The following is a 16,642-nucleotide window of genomic DNA, read 5'->3' on the forward strand; positions in this document are numbered from 1 at the left end:
GAAAATGTGAACCAGCCAAAAGAAATGAAGAGTACCAGAGATCTAACTGTGATATGAGAATATTGTGCCATTATTTAAATCTCTTTAAAATAAAACTGATTGCATAAACAAAAATAACAAGATATTATTTGTTATTTATTATATTATACATATGACATATGCACAAGTAAAATGTCTAACAATGATAACATAAAAGGCAGGAGAGGGGAAAATGGAAGTAAATTCCTATAAACTTTTTATGTAATATATGAAATAATATAATGTCATTTGAAGATAGCCTGTGAATTCCACACATGAGTGAAATCATATGGTATTTGTCTTTCTCTGACTGACATTTTACTTACCATAATCCATCTACATCATTGCAAATGGCAAGATTTCATTCTGTTTGATGGCTGAGTAATATTGCATTTTATATATATCTCCACATCTTCTTTATCCATTCATCAGTCAATTGGACATTTGAGCTCTTTCCATAATTTGGCTATTGTTGATAATACATTGATGTGCATGTATCCCTTTGAATTAGTATCTCTGTATTCCTTGGGTAAATACCAGTAGTGTAATTGCTAGATTGTAGGGTAGTTCTATTTTTAGCTTCCTGAGAAACCGCCATACTGTTTTCCAGAATGGCTGCACCAATTTGTATTCCCATCAACAGTGTAAGAGAGTTCCCCTTTCTCTGCATCCTTGTCAATATCTGTTGCTTCCTGTGTTGTTGATTTTGGCCATTCTGACAGTTATGATGTGGTATCTCATTGTGATTTTGATTTGTATTTCCCTGATGATGAGTGAGGTTGAGCATCTTTTCATGTGTCACTTGGCTATCTGCTTTGAAAAAAATATCTATTCATGTCTTCTACCCATTTTTTAACTGGATTATTTGTTTTTGGGGTGTTGAGTTTGATAAAGTCTTTATATATTCTGTATACTAATCCTTTATCAGACTGTCATTTACAAATATCTTCTCCCATTCTATAGGCTGCCTTTTAGTTTTGTTGATTGTTTCCTTCACTGTGCAAAGATTTTTATTTTTATTTTTCTAAGTGTCAAATTACTAAATACTATACCCGAAACTAATAGCATACTCTTTGCTAACTGGGATTTAAATAAGAACTTCAAAAAAAAAAAAAAAGAAGGTAGACTGTGACATTAAAGAGGTATACCAGGACCCTAAAGCAATCAGTAAAATAAAGCAAAAAGTTGTAAGTAATCAATCAACTCAGATAAAATAGAATTGCAAAGTGTAGTCAATTGATCCAAAAGAAGGCAAAAAAAAAAAAAAAGGGGGGGGGGAAGGTGTACAAAGAACAGATGAGACTAAAAAAAATCATGATAGTTTTGCACTTAATCATATCAATTATCACATTAAATGCAAATGATCTAAATACCCAATTAAAAACTAGAGATTGTCAGACGAGATTAAATGTCAAGGTCTAGTTAATAGTATACTGTATATTTGAAAGTTGTGAAGACAGTAGATCTTAAAATTTTTTATCACAAGAAAAAAATTGTAACCATGTATGTGATGGATGTTAACTAGATTTATTGTGGTGATCATTTTGTTTTTAAAAACCAAATCTTTAATTCATACACTTGAATCTAATATAATAGTATATGTCAATTATATCTCAATAAAAAATTATTTAGAAAAATCAAGATGTGGGGCTCCTGAATGGCTCAGTCGATTAAGTGGCTGACTCTTGATTTTGGCGCAGGTCATGGTCTCAGGATGTGAGATCGAGGTGAGGAGGGCTTCCAGCTCAGAGGAGAGTCTGCTTGACTCTGCCCCTCCCCCTGCTCATGCTCAGTCACTCTCTCTAAAATAAATCTTTTTTAAAAATCAAGATGTAATGAGATGTAATGATATACTGTTTACGAGAAACACATGGGTGTTTCTTGATGAGTGAAAATTACTCACCAAGGTATGCCGTTTTAACGCTAATTGAAAGAAAGTAAGAATAATTATACTGATGCCAAAGTGGATTTCAGAGAAAAAAATATTACTAGAGATATACAATGTAAAACTAAAAGCTGGCTCTTTGAGGTCAATAAAACTGGTAAGTATTTAACCAGACTGAAGAGAAGTAAAAAAGAGAAAACACACATTTCTAATTTCAGGATTGAGAAAAGTCATATCATTACAGATTCTAATCATACTAAAAGGATAATAATGGAATACTTTGTGCAGTTTTATGCCCATGAAATCAATGATTTAGATGAAATGAACAAATTCCTCAAAGACATGTAGTACCAACGTTCACTCAAGATGTAATAGATATATACTCTTTTGTAGCCAGCACCAGAGCAATGGGCATCTCTCAAGATAGATGGCACAAGTGCCACAAGATCTATTCCAAGAAGTGGAGGTAGGAGCTGGGATGACTTGCTGTGAACACTAGGATTTCCCCCCGCAGCATACATACAGTCTATACTCAGGGAGGCAGTAATAAATACATCCATCTTTAGGGCACTTCTCCTGGGACTCCCAGTGTTGTGTGCACAAAACAAAGATTACTGATGTTGTCTACAAGGTACCAAACATCAAACTGGTCCATATTGAGCCCCCAGTGAAGAACCATATGGTGCTCACTGACAGCACATTTCAAGAACAATGGTATAAGTTCTACTATGCACTGCCCCTAGGCCACAAGAAAGAGGCCAAGCTAACTCCTAAAAAGGAAGAGATTTTAAACAAAAAGCAATCCAAGAAAGTTCTGAAGAAATATGATGAAAGGAAAAAGAATGCCAAAATCAGCAATCTCCTAGAGGAGAAGTTCCAGCAGGGAGAACTTGCATGCATAGCGTCAAGACCAGGCTAGTGTGATAAAGCAGATGGCAATGAGCTTAGAAGGCCCTAGGAGCTAGAGTTCTAGTTGAGCACAATCAAAGCCCAGAAAGGCAAATAAATCTTCCTCCCTATTATCTTTGGTCATGTAATAAAGGTGTTTATTGTTCAAAAAAACAAGATATAATAGATAATGTGAATAGTCTAATATACAAGAAACTGAATTTGTAGCTAAAAATCTTCCCACAAATTCCTGGGTCTATGGTTTCATTTTTATTTCTACAAAATATTTAATGAAGAAGTAGTGCCAATCCTACTCAAACTATTCCAAGAAATTAAACTGGAGAGTAATTACCCAAATGCCAATCAAATGTTACTAATTGTTATATATTTGCATGGTGAAATATTACACAACAATGAAAACCGGATCTACAATGATATGCAACATACTAATAATTCTTATAAACTATGTTGTGAAAGAAAATAGACTTTATGTCTATTTTTACAAGGTATGCGTGACATGGTTCAGTTAAGAAAGTACAAATACAGCCAATACTGATCTGTGCTGTTAGGAATCACAGGAGTGTTACACTTGAGAGGTATCAACGAGAAGAAAGCACAAGAGGACTTTCTAGGGTGCTGCCAATATTCTACATCTCAATCTGGTGCTGCTGCATGGGTGTGTTCATTTTGTGAAATTTTGGTAATTCAGACACTTAAGAATAGATACATACATTTCTATGTATGTACATCTGTTCAATTAAAAGTTTTTTAAATGGTATATTTGCAAATCCTTTTTCAGTTTTAAATTTTCTCTGTTGAATTGTGACCATATTTTCATTTTTCTAAGTATAAGGCAACACGTGTTATATCTTTCATGCTGTACAGATAAGTGAGTCTTTCTTGAAAAAAAGCAACACTCCCCTCATTATCTCTGTAACTAGATAATCTCTCACTCCATAAGCAACCCACAGAAAATTTTGGAAATTTAATTTTTTTCTTTTTCAGTTTTACGGATAGTTTTATTTTCTTGCTTTGCTTCTGCAAGAGTTTGCTGCCACACAGCTGTGCTAAATCAAAGAGAGTATGCCTTATCTTCTCTGTAAACACAGACAAAACCAACACAGTTGATGTCCAAGTGTCACAGAGGGTGTCATGAGCAAGAAATGTAAATCTAAAAATATGAAATAATAAAATAGTACATGAAATTCTTCCTATGGTTGACTGAAGACAAAAAAAAAAGAAAGAAATTATTTTGTTTTTGAACAAACATTCAACTGTGACCATACATATTTTAGCTGACTTACTCTGTATTCAGATCGTGGTTTTGATGAAGAGGTGTTTGGGTCCTTTGCAGACTCTTCAGCTTGCCTCTCAAGAAGAACTATTGTTGTTACAGCCACTTCACCTCCACAGTCCCAAATCAAATCTAGATTCTATTCAACACAGATAAGACTGAAAGGCACAGAGGATAAAGCAAGATCAACGTATATAACTATGTGGCTAAAATCCTAAAAGCAGTGATTGATAAACACTACTGGACATTAAAGGCTAAAAGTAAATAGAATCACAGAAATACAACGTTGAGTTCATTCGAGAAGGTTTGCTCTTTCATTTTGACATTACCATATTTTCTTAATATTATTTAATTGCGAATGGGTGACGGGCACTGAGGGGGATACTTGACGGGATGAGCACTGGGTGTTATTCTGTATGTTGGTAAATTGAACACCAATAAAAATTAATTTATTTAAAAAATATTATTTAATTGAATTTCTAATTATATATTGGACAAAAATTATGCATGAGTGCAGAGCTTACATGTCCTAGTTCTTAGCCCCTTTACAATAATTCATAGGAAATATATATTTGATCTTAGGCTTTCCCTATATTTTGCCATACTTTGCATATGATAGCAAGATTTGGGTTATGGTGTTCCTATATAATTTCTGGATTTTATAATTAATTGCAGTTCTCTTCATCCTCCAGTTCATAATCTGTTTTTTTAAATGTCTTATAAACCATTGGAATAAATAGATGTTTTTTAGTGGGCTACAGAATTTTGTGTTTGTATTATGTGTGCATTTACCTCTTTACAACAATTATATAAGCCTCATTGAGTTTGTTTGTCTTTCTATCATAGAGATTTGTGCTAATGTCCAAAATGACAATGGTGGTTTTATTAATTTATCATTTTAATATGATAACTTTTGTTTATGTTGATATATTGTCATTTTACAAAGAAGACTTAATCCTGTTTTAGTAGTATTGTGGATCTGAATATTTGAACACCATAAATGAAGTTATAGTTTTGAAAATAAAATTCTAATTTGACAAATATTTAAAAAGGTGAAACCTAGGAAAGCCTAGGTGGCTGTCTCTCTCTCTCTCTCTCTCTTATGTTCTCTCTCAAAGGAATAAATAAAATTGAAAGAAAGAAAGAAGAAAGGAAAGAAAGAAAGAAAGAAAGAAAGAAAGAAAGAAAGAAAGAAAGAAACCATATGCTATGGGCCAAATTGTGTGCTCCAAAATTCACATTGAAGCCCTAACTTCTGGTACCTCAGTACGTGAATATTTGGAAATAGGGCCTTTAAAGAGGTGTTTAAATAGAAATGAGGCTGTTTGGGTAGTCTAGACCCAATTTGATTGGTGTCCTTATTAAAAAAAAAAGGAAAGTTGGACTCAGGAGACATCAGGGATGCTTACACAGAAAGAATGGCTGTGGGAGCACAGGGAGCCATCCTCAAGTCAAGGGGAGAGACCTCAGCAGAAAGCAACCCTGCTGGCACCTCGAACTCAGATATCAGACCTACAGCAAAGTAAATTTCTGTTGTGAAATCCACCCAGTCTGTAGTATTTTGTTATGGTAGCCCAAGCAAATTAAAAAACCATGTATTGAAAAACAAAACAGAACAAACATCTTTTATTTTGAAATGTGCAAGGCATTCCCTCTGATTGCCATCAACCCTTTTACTGTGTATTTTACCCAAAGTTCTAGTTAATGTCAGAAGCAAAGAAACAAAATGGGTAATGATTAGAAGAAAAGACACAATGCTGACACCATTGCAGATGATCAGAGTTGCATATTTGGGAAACTCAAACTCAAACAAGTTATTAGAATAAATGAGAGATTTTAACAAGACTGTTTAGCAAGAAAACAATGCCATATTTTATATGCAATTAACAATTGCACATATTTTTATGTAATTAAAATGTAATTTTAAAACAAATAAATAAAAAATATAATGTACTTAGAAAAATACCATTAAAATCATTAATTTTCAGAGATAATTATAAAACTTTAACGAAAGTAATCAAAGAAGAAATAAATAAACAGGTATACTTTGCTTCTAGATAAGAAAAATCAATGCCATAAAGATGTCAATACACCAAACTGTCTAATGAAGCTGATACAATTCTAATCAAAATCCCATGGCCCTGCCCCACCCTCAGGTACTCAATAAGCTACTGCAAAGTTTATAAGGAAAAATAAGAAGCACTATCAAGACATTTTGCAGAAGAACATGTTCTGTCTCCCTTCCTGATATTTCCCAACATTTCTTCTCCCTTCCTTTATATTCCCTTTCACTATTATTCATATTCCCCAAATGAATGAGAACATACACTGTTTGTCCTTCTCCGACTGACTTATTTCACTCAGCATAATACCCTCCAGTTCCATCCACGTTGAAGCAAATGGTGGGTATTTGTTGTTTCTAATTGCTGAGTAATATTCCATTGTATACATAAACCACATCTTCTTTATCCATTCATCTTTCGATGGACACCGAGGCTCCTTCCACAGTTTGGCTATTGTGGCCATTGCTGATAGAAACATCGGGGTGCAGGTGTCCCGACGTTTCATTGCATCTGAATCTTTGGGGTAAATCCCCAACAGTGCAATTGCTGGGTTGTAGGGCAGGAAGATTAGCCCTATTAAAAATCAAAACATATTTTAAAGCCATAATAATCAGGATATCTGGGTGGGTCAGTTGGTTAAGCATCAGACTCTTGATTTCAGTTTAGATCATGATCTCGAGGTCCTGGGATCGAGCCCCATGTTGGGCTCCTTGCTCAGAGGGGAATCTGCTTAAGATTCTCTCCCTCCCCCTCTGCCCCACTTCCTGCTCACCTACTCCCTCTCTTTTTCAAATAAATAAATAAATCTTAAAATAAAGCTATAATGATTATGGCAATATGCTGAAAGTCTGTCCATCTTGATAGTCAAATAGAACAGTACAAATAAGCAACAGGGGGGAATTAAGAGTTCATACGTAGATTTACATATGTGGAAGCTTCCTGATGAGCATTTCTGACCAGTGGGGAAATTATTGATTTCTTCATAGCCCTGGTATAATTAGATATCTATGCAAGAATTTAAAAAATGGATTTTTTCTAAAAAAAAAAAAAGGAAAAGAAAGTGGATCCCAATCATGTCACTTAAAAACATCTCCAAGTGGCTTAAATATATAAATAGAAAAGTAAAATATGTTAAACTTATAGAAGTCTCTGGGTTAAAAAGGGCTTAAGATATAAAAAAATAAAAAAGCAAGTCATAATGAAAAAATTATAAAATCAACTGCACTAAAAATAATATTTACTATATAATTGTTGGTTGACTGGCCCCCATACACATAGGGCAGGGAGATACTACAGAGGCAGGCCCTGCAGACCAGGAGGTGGAGGGTTCAACAAGCAAGGGAACTTACGAGGCTAGCAGCTCTCTGCACCCACTGCCAGCATCCTAAGGCCCTGACAGGATTCAGCCATATATACCAACCAGATGGTCTCAGAAACACCTTACTCTACCAAGGCTATGACCTGGAACAGCTCATGGTGTGGAAAAAGTGAGCATATGTTCCAAGGACAGAGGAGGAGATGAGGAGGCTGTGAACATCAGGGTCTAGCTCATGGGTTAACCGGGATCATATTTTCTTGACCCCTTCCAACAATAGGAAAAAAGGCAGAATATGTTTGCAAAACTACATATTGATAAAGAGATAGTATTATAATTAGGAAAAAATGTAAGAAAAAATCAGGCAACTAAGAAGGAAAAATGTGTGAAAGATAAGAACAAATGAGGGAACCCAAGTGGCCAATAAACATCTGATTTTAAAAAAAGTTTTAGCTTCATTAGTTCTTGAGGAAATGTAAATTAAAACCACAAGATACAATTTCACTCTACCTCACTGGAAAATAATTTAAGGTGCACCTATAAAGAACTACTGACATTCCACTTTGGACATAGATACCTTCAAGCACAATTACAACCACAATTACAACATATACTATTAAAACTCTTAAAAACATTCATTGAGTGAGATGTACAAAAATGTTCAAGGCAGGAAAAAACTGGAAATCATCCAAGTATCTATCAAGAGCAAAGTGGATTAACAAATTGTGGTATATATGAAAATGAATGAACTACACCACATGCATCAATACAGATGACACTTTAAATAAATGCACATCATAGAGGATGTATTTGGTTTCATTCCATGTATACAAAGTACAACCAGCAGCAGCCAAAGACTAACCATATTTAGCTTAAAGATACAAATACATGTGTTAAAACCATAAAGAAAACAAGAGGATGAATAACACAATATTTAAGAAATTGTTAACTTGACAGGGGGGAATAGGATTAAATTAGGGAGGGACATACATGATCTAAAAAGTACAATGACATTTCATTCCTTAATATGGGTCATGAATACCCAGGTGTTTATCTTATTATCTAAATAAAGTAGACCTGTAAAAGATAGACTTAAACATAGTAATACAGAAACCCAACCAAATTCATGACGATTGGTACAAATATTCATTAAAATATTAGCAAACAGGGATCCCTGGGTGGCTCAGCGGTTTAGCACCTGCCTTTAGCCCAGGGCGTGATCCTGGAGTCCTGGGATCCAGTTCTGCATCAGGCTCCCTGCATGGAGCCTGCTTCTCCCTCTGCCTGTGTCTCTGCCCCCGCCCCCGCTCCCCGCCCCTCTCTCTCTCTGGGTCTCTCATGAATAAATAAATGAAATCTTTAAAAAAAATATATCAGCAAACAAAAACCAACAGCACTTTAACCCAATGACACTCTCCTCCCTTGAATGAAAAGATGGTTAAATATTAAATAGTCTATTAATATAAGTCATCAGTTTAATAAATCAAATCAGGAAAAATTATGGCTATATTTATAAGTGAAAACTTTATTCAATAAAATTCAAAAAGAATAAAGAATGAAAATTTTCAGGTAAGGTCATCAAGATGGACCTTAAGCGCCAACGCCCTTGACGCCCCTCCCCCGGCCCCTCACCAAGGAAACCAACTAGCAAGTATTCATAGACAAAATAGCATTGTGAAAATCCCAGGACTAGGTGTAAGGCTGGAGCACCCCCCTGGAAAACTTTAATTTAAAGTGCTCACCTGCCATGGAGAAAGAGAAACAAAGCAAAACAAGGCAATGTGTATCACTAACAAATTATGGCTATGGTTATTTGAATATATTTGTTTTTTAACTTTTAAACTAGAGTTGTAAGTGAATTATGCACCACCTTTACATTATTAGTGAATGAAGCTTTGACTATACATCTACTATTATCAGTGAGCTTTACACATTTATATGTTTTCACAATGTTCATCAGTATCCTTTTATTTCAGCCTGAAGACTGCCCTTTCACATTTCTTATAAAGAAATTGAAATATAATTTGTATGTGAATTTCATGACATAGAATTTTCGTATATATGAGTTCTTTTCATTTGATCCTCCTTTGTTTTCTGGATATAGCAACTATTTCTCCAGGACTATCCAGTATTATGGGCAACAAAAGTAAGCCATATATATAATTTAAATTTTTTATGTGTTGTACATTTTATTCTATCCTAATTTTTAATTTACTTTCATCTGCAGTTCATTCATTCTTTTGTTCTTTGTATACTTGCTGTATATTTGTTTTGTAATTTCCCAGACTGCCAACATTTTAAGTCTTTCCAAAAGAATATACTTTGGCTTTATCAATCCATCTTGTGTCTTTTGTTTCATTGATTCGAAGTTTTGTATTCGTTAAGTTCTTCTTTCTATTTTTTTAGTTTGCTTTTTTTTCCATTACCAAATCCTTTCAGCAACCTCCTATTTTTATTACTTTCTAAAGAATGCATTAAGTACCCTAAATATGGCTTTGGCACATTTCCTGTTGTGCACCTGATGGGCTCCTTTGCCTGAAAAAACTGCCTTCTTTTAGTTTCACACCAACATTGTCTCCTCCTCTTCCTCTCCTTTCTTCTCCTCCCCTGACTCCTGGCTCATCTTCTTGCTCTTTATTTCCCTTCCTCAGCTACCGTTCTCTCCTCCTGTATGTCTGTTTTCATAGATATTAGATCTTGTATATTTGTCCTCCAAGTTTTTACTATTTGTCTTTTCTGTTCCATTCTTTTGTGGGGTGGCTCTATATTCTCCAATACTTTTCAAACTTGAGTAATAACAATTTCTATCTTAAGGTAACCATACTCCCGAAATACCAAACACATACCCAGATACAGTTTAATAAGCAGTCAGTTTTTAGGTCAATAACTCAGTTGTCCATCATATGCATTTAGTCTTTCTTTTGAGTTTGTTTTTTTAATTTCTGTACTCCCATGTCTCCATTTTCATAGTAGCCCAATGGAATTGTTCCAAGGAGGTGCTGCCTTCTCACAATGTGCTCTCATGATTCCATTTGGAATGCTTTGTAGAACCTACTAAATAGCTACCTCATAAGTTTTGCATAATAAGGAATTTTGAAAAATAACTTTAAAAAGAAATGTTGAACACCAAACCGGGAGATGGAAGTGTGGCTTCAGGGACAACCAAAGATGGAGTCTCTAGCACTCTCCATGCGACTTTGTCTTGTTTTCTCAGAGCCACATCTGCAGCCTGGCTTTCTTGCTACTCGGTATAAACACAAGTAACTAAGCATTACAAGATGTAGAAAAGATGAAAGGGAGAACAATTACAAGATAATAATCAAAGGGAAGAGATTAAGAAGAAACAAAACTGTCACCTGAAAAGAGAATAGGAAATTAAAATAATTAGAAGAGAATTTTAAAAACAACAAATATGTAAGGCTAATTCAAAAATAATATAAATAAAACTTTAGAAAAACAGATAAAAAGCTGATCAGATAAAAGCATATAAAAGGAAAGTGAAATCGATAGAAAATAAAAACAGATTCCAGGATATTAGTTAAGAAAAAGAGAATTAAAAGTTAAGGATTAGGGGATCCCTGGGTGGCTCAGCACTTTAGCACCTGCCTTCAGGCCAGGGCGTGATCCTGAAGACTCGGGATTGAGTCCCATGTCGGTCTCCTTGCATGGAGCCTACTTCTCCCTCTGCCTGTGTCTCTGCCTCTCTATCTATCTATCTATCTATCTATCTATCTATCTATCTATCTATCTATCTATCTATTCTCATGAATAAATAAATAAAATCTTTTTTAAAAAAGTTAAGGATTAAGAAACAAAAGGAAATATAGCATTTTTAAGATGAAAATGAAAATACAAGTATATCAGGGGCCCCCAAAACCATGCTCAGGCTTCATGATTCCCTAGAACAATTCAGGGGACTCAGAAAAGCTGTTGTAGTCAAGGTTATGGTTTATTGCAATGAAAGGACACAGGACAAAATTAGCAAAGGGGAATATACATAAAGTCCAAGAAAAACCAGGAACAATCTTCCAATTGTCCTTTTCAGTGGAGTTGCGAGGATGGGCTTAATTCCCCCAGCAATAATGCAGGAGGACACGTGCGAAGGTCCGCCAGAACCTGGATGCCGAAGGTTTTTACTGGCACTCTGCATGCAGCACCTGCATGATTGACCTTAGCTACTCTGTGAATACCGAGGTCCCAGGTGCTCATAACTACGTTCTCATTGGGCTCATTCTCCCTCCCAGGAGCAGCCACTGGCTAGTCCTGAAATGGGTCTTTCTTGGGAATGTGCAAGGCTAGAGCAACCCAGGCCTGCGGTGTTAACCCTTTTCTACACAATAGGGTAGGAAAAAAATACAAGAAAATAGGAAAGAAGCAGAAAGTTAAAAAACCCTGGAGCTAGAAGAATTAAGTGATAAATCTAAAAAACAAACAAACAAAAAAAACAAATCAACATCGCAGAATCTAAATCTATTAAAGCATGCCAAGATTCTCTATTGAAATAATGATGCAGGAAAATGAAAGGAAAGAAGTGAGGGATATCATTTATAGACAAGCAAACCCTCCTTACTTCCACCTCTCTCCAACCTCACGTGCCCAGCAAAGTCCTAAGTTCTACAAACACCCATCAAGGTGAACCTCCCTGGTCAGAGAAGCTACCCTCTCCAGAGGCTCAGCCAGCAACCAACAACCCTGTGGTCCTGTCATATGCTCAGGTGCCTGCCTCCCACTAGGAATGTCACCAGCTCTGCTGTGCTTAGACATCTTGGATTGCAAGTTTATGGCTCGCTTCTTCACTAATCACCTTAGTTATATCTCAACCATTTCCTCGGGGAGCAGCACCTGTTCTGAGTCCATCTGTCTCCACCACCGCTGCCGCCCCATGTGTCTACATATTGCAGAAACACAGAGATTGACCATTTAGGACAACAAAAAGCCTAGTGAACATCATGTCATGGTAAATAGCAGATGTCTAAAAGCTTTCGTGTTAACCAGTAAGAACAGGACAACAAAGAGAAAGAGAGAGTGCCACAGGCTTTTGAGAGCATATTATACTCCACTGCAAAGTGAAAAATGCATTTGCTGAAAGCAAACTGTCACCACTTATGAAAAGCTATCAGGGCTCCGAGTCCAATTAGAGAGGGAAAAAAAATCAATAGTGATTCACTTCCTTGTTAGAAGAATTGATTTTCCTGATAAAGTTCACAATATTCTTAGAGTTTGTCTTAATCATTTTCTGGCAGAATGGCATGACTCCAGCTCTCCCCAAATTGTATAGTTAAATTGAGATCAGTGGTTTAGCAATGCATGGAGTTACAAATCAATCTCATTGAAGAGGACAACATATCCCTTGGACAGAAGGTGCGCAAAATACCAGCCAGTCATCCTGTTCTTGCCAAATATTCAGTTGTTTATTTTATCTTTTTAGAAATTCTAGGTAAGGACCACCAGGTTCCAGTTTCCACTCAGACTTTAATAACAAAGCAGATATCTGGTTTCATTTTTCTTGCTCTGATAAATATACCCTGCCCTTGGGTTTAGAGGAGCTAAGTATGCATCCCAGGTCCATCTCTTGCTGGCCACATGACCTTGAGAAAATCATTCCACTTCCCTGAATTGCTTCCCCATCTTTGAAAAAGAGGTTGGATTTGACAGTGTGTGTGCTAGATATGGATGTGACTGTAAAACAGTTACACGTTTTCCCCACTGTCCAAAAGCAGAGAATTCCTATCAAATCTTTCATAAATTGAAATAGCATAAAGCAGAGTACTCCTTGCTTTCTGAAAGTTCACTTTGCTTTTACAAAATACCTATATTAGTATGGGAACAGCTTTTTTTCACAAAAGTGAAAATCCTCTTTGGAATCCCTTTGGTTCATGAAAATGGGCACCAATGTACCCATATGTGTAATTTAGCAGTTACATATAATTAATCAATTACATGTGCACACTGGGCTCATGCATCAACTCATTGAACCCTTCCAACTACCCCATGAAAAAGCTATCATCATAATTCTTTTTTTTTTTTTTTTAGATTTTATTTATTCATGAGAGACACAGGCAAAGGGAGAATCAGGATCCTGGCAGGAAGCCTGACGTGGAACTCAATCCCAGGACCCTAGGATCACAACCTGAGCCAAAGGCAAATGCTCAACCACTGAGCCACCCAAGTGTCCCCATAATTCTTCTTTATAGACAAGGGCATAAGGGCTTAGAGAGGTTTAGGTACTTTATTCAATCTTGACCCTCATTCAGGGCTACATGAAACACAAGCTCTTGACCACTATGCTCCTAAAAAGGATTCTAGAAACACCCTATCCTATATTCTTCTTTGGCAATTTACGTTTCACATTAGCTTATGAAAGTTTCTGGAGAGTCCAGAAGCAAAGACCCCAAGTATCCCAGTATTTCTCAAGTAGTCAGATTATAGAACTTGCTTATTCATGTATTATCTAGCAACATCTCAAAATAAAGGATAAAGGATACTGGACTAAGAATCAGAAAATATTTAAATTCTACTCGTAAACATTAATATATCACTTCCAAATTGTTTAAACCTAGAATTTCATTTTTAAATCACTGAATCACCTACCTTAGGAAAACTGTTCATGAATTGAATATGATGCTATTTTGGGAAGCTTTTTTGTAAATAATAAACGACTACACAAGTCCTGGGTGACAGTGTCATTAATTCAGTTTTTTTTTTAACATGAAATGTGAGAAATGGTTCCCCAAACATAGGCATCACGTGTCACTCAGTCATTCATAACAATTTTTTATAAAGGGCAGCCCGGGTGGCTCAGCGGTTTAGTGCCGCCTTCCGCCCAGGGTGTGATCCTAGAGACCCCGGATCGAGTCCCACACTGGGCTCCCTGCGTGGAGCCTGCTTCTCCCTCTGTCTGTGTCTCTGCCTCTCTCTCTCTCTCTCTCTCTCTCTCTCTCTCTCACTCACTCTGTCTCTCATGAATAAATAATAAAATATTTTTTTAAAAAAATTTTATAGGGGAATCCCTGGGTGGCTCAGCGGTTTAGCGCTTGCCTTTGGCTCAGGGCACGATCCTGGAGTTCCAGGATCGAGTCCCGCGTCGGGCTCCCTGCATGGAGCCTGCTTCTCCCTCCTCCTGTGTCTCTGCCTCTCTCTCTCTCTCTCTCTCTCTCTCTCATCATAAATAAATAAATCTTTAAAAAAAAAACTTTATAGGACTCATTTATTTTTTTTTATTTTTGTAACCATCTAGCCCACTTCAAAACATCCAAAATCAAAATAATTGAATCTGATCAAAGGCCTTTATCTCTTACACTCCCTTGACATGAATCTCTCTATTCAATCCTTTTGAGTGATTGCCCTAAAATATTCATTCTATAAAACCCACAAGTGCTATTTGAGACTAAATTTTAAAGTAGGCACATACATAAATCTAATATAATTCCAAAAAAAAAAAACTGATAATACACATTACCTATGAAAGGCAAACTGTTTCAGCAGCTCAGCGCATCACATTTTTTATTCTTGTTTCTCATTACTTGTTTTTTTTTTTCCCTATTGTTACTATCATGTTTTATATCTTCTATGCATCCTCTAAAATACTGCTATCTCACTGCGGTGTGATACATCAGGATTAAGAATTCAGCATAGGGGGAACGCCTGGGTGGCTCAGCAGTTGAGCGTTTGCCTTTGGCTCAGGGCGTGATACTGGAGGCCCCGGGATCGAGCCCCACATCGGGCTCCCTATGAGGAGCCTGCTTCTCCCTCTGCCTGTATCTCTGCCTCTCCTCTCTCTGTGTCTCATGAATAAATAAATAAATCTTTAAAAAAAAAAACAGAAAGAAAGAGAAAGAAAGAAGGAAGGAAGGAAGGAAGGAAGGAAGGAAGGAAGGAAGGAAGGAAGGAAGGAAGAGAATGAGAGAAGCAGACTGGGGCAGAGGGGGATCTGGGCAGGATACCACAGCCTCCATTTCAGTAGGCACTGTAGTGAAGGGCAGTATCAGGGTGCAAGATCCCGGAGTCCAGGCAGGCTGAAAGAATCTGCTGTGATAAATTAAGAGATGTGTGACGGGGATCCCTGGGTGGCGCAGTGGTTTAGCGCCTGCCTTTGGCCCAGGGCGCCATCCTGGAGACCCGGGATCGAATCCCACGTCGGGGTCCCGGTGCATGGAGCCTGCTTCTCCCTCTGCCTATATCTCTGCCCCCCCCCCCCCCCGTGACTATCATAAATAAATAAATAAATAAATAAATAAAGAGATGTGTGACGGAAACCAGTCTTTACACCATTCAGATATGCTCATACTCCACTGTTACATCTGGCTCCTATGCTACAATATTTAAGGCATCTATTTTTTTAAGAGGAGGAGGTAGGAAGGGACAGAGGGAGAGAGAATTTCTTAATCAGGCACCCAGCATGGATTCTGACACAGGACTCAATCTCACAACCTCAAGATCATGACCTGAGCCAAAATCAAGAGTCAGATTCTTAACCAATTCAGTCACCCAGGCGCCCCAGGGCCTCTATTTTTGATAGAACATACCTCACTTCTTCCCTGAGAAAATACAATTAAGCAGCCCTAAGGTTGACTTCAAGCTTGTAGACAAGCTCAATTGTGTAAAATAATAGAATTAGTGAGAATGAAAAGCTACATATAGCTCTACTGCTACAGCATGTCCCAAAACTCAAAGAATATTTATCACTGCCCTTCTTGCCAACCCATTCTGGATGTATTTAATCTCAACTGAGCACTTCAGCTAGCCTGAGTTGCTTACCTGGTGGAATGAACCAGAACTTAATCTTCAAGGGGTCTGAGCCTTTAGTTACTTTATCCTTGTCAAGTGGTGGTTATCCTATTTCTCAGTTGCCTTTAACTTAAAAAGCACAAGAGACACAGTACTGAACTCTAGGTTCAAGACATAGTCCATCTAGCTGAACTGTGCAGCAGCAAGCCTAGCCTAGTCTAGCCTCTCGGAAAATAGTGTTGAGCATGACTCTTTGTAGAAGAAACAAAAAATGAAAACCTACAGGAGCCCGAACCAGGTTCTATGAGGAAAGACAATTCATTCTGGTTCCTGAGCAAACTGAACAAACACGAACAGACTCTCAAAACTCTAACTTCTCCAGCCATCTCTCACACAATCTACCAATAGTGACCTACAATAAAGGGCTCAGTTTTTCTTCAGACTGTGTGAAG

General features: G+C 36.9%; 1 pseudogene; it reads left to right on the plus strand.

The window, feature by feature from the left end:
- Positions 1 to 2,310: 2,310 nt before the first annotated feature.
- LOC112933231 (small ribosomal subunit protein eS8 pseudogene) lies at positions 2,311 to 2,909 on the plus strand (annotated as a pseudogene).
- The last annotated feature ends 13,733 nt before the right edge of the window (positions 2,910 to 16,642 follow it).

Source organism: Vulpes vulpes, chromosome 11 (genome assembly GCF_048418805.1).
Source record: "Vulpes vulpes isolate BD-2025 chromosome 11, VulVul3, whole genome shotgun sequence".
Taxonomy (NCBI): Eukaryota; Metazoa; Chordata; class Mammalia; order Carnivora; family Canidae; genus Vulpes; species Vulpes vulpes.